Source organism: Trachymyrmex cornetzi, unplaced genomic scaffold (assembly GCF_001594075.2).
Source record: "Trachymyrmex cornetzi isolate Tcor2-1 unplaced genomic scaffold, Tcor1.1 scaffold454, whole genome shotgun sequence".
Classification (NCBI taxonomy): domain Eukaryota; kingdom Metazoa; phylum Arthropoda; class Insecta; order Hymenoptera; family Formicidae; genus Trachymyrmex; species Trachymyrmex cornetzi.
Window position 1 is genome coordinate 620,114 of NW_017299334.1, and position 1,477 is coordinate 621,590.

Genomic DNA, 1,477 nt, shown 5'->3' on the forward strand with positions numbered 1-1,477 from the left:
TTTTCGGATCGATTTCTAGCATCGTGGACACAAGGCTTAACTAGAGTCTCCGTTCCTCGTGTCGCGACTCTGATTAGAGGATCTCTAGACTGTTCTAGAACTCTCTTTCTCGCTTTAAACAAAAACGTATATCTATCTCACTTTAAGTTCCAAAAGTGTACACTAGTTCAGTCATAGAAAACAGACCTAAAGCGTAGTCTGATTCCGGCCTGCAGTGGCGCTGCTGTGAGTCGGAATGACATATATCTTAACCTTTAAAATCTTAATATCTCTGTTCATGAGGCCGTCGCCGCATTTTTTTGCAGATTCTTTCATTTTGAGTGAAAATGCGTCGGATGAGTGTATTTTCATTAAGATTTTAGATGAGGTTCAATTTTCTGTATCGTCACACTTGCGCACCATCAATGACCTTAGGTTAGTTCATCAACGTTTCCCTTCGTAGGGCCGGGCGAAAATACGCTGAATGCGCAGGATCTAAATGGCGTGTGTACACGATGCTAGAAATCGGTCCGAGAAGAAAGAATTGACCAATCGTTGTTCGATTTGACCATTGTCATGAACATTTTGATCACATGACCGTTGCGATTGGTCAATTCTTTCTTCTCGGACCGATTTCTAGCATCGTGTACACACGCCATAAGATATACATCTGTCTATCCATGATAAAAAGACAAGGGTATGCTCATGCGCATGACCAATCAGATTTTTGTCCTTGCTTACGTCACAACGAGTGGCTTACGCCACTGTTCAGCGATTTCAGATTGTTTTGGAAAGGTAAAATATTTAATTTTACTTCCCTTAGTTTTTTTTGTTTTTTTCATATAATTGCCGCATCCTTTCACTATGCAGGTCATCGTGAAAATATTTTTAACATTAACTTCTACCGATGACAACGTGCACTACGCCATGGACGCCATGATAAATTACGACCGATAACCACCGATTGCACCCGAATCAGAACCGACCAATCAACGCGTACCCGAATATGACGTAGGCAAGGACATGCGCAAGCTGAACGAGTTTTAGACAATTGATGAGCATACCCTTGTATTTTTATCATGTGTCTATCTGCTAATCCTCGTGCATAGGCTGCAACTGAATCCAGCGGCACACGATGCTTATTTTCCTGCTGGATTGCTAGCTGAATTAGAATCTTGCCACCGTATTGGCTGCGATGCTGTCAGTGCCCAGTATCACAGCCAATACGATGGTAAGATTCTAATTCAGCTAGCAATCCAGCAGGAAAACAAGCATCGTGTGCAGTGTTGCCAGCTCTACCGTTTTAGTGGTAGATTTACCGTTTTGGATCACCAACCTACTACCTACTGTTTCAGCTAGGTTATCTACCGCCTTTTTTTATTTTATTTTGCTTGTATAATATTCAGGGAATGGAAGTAACTCGTTACTTGTAACGAAGTTACAGTTACAAGTTACTTTTTTGGTAACTTTACTAGTAACTGCGTTACTTTTTTTCTTT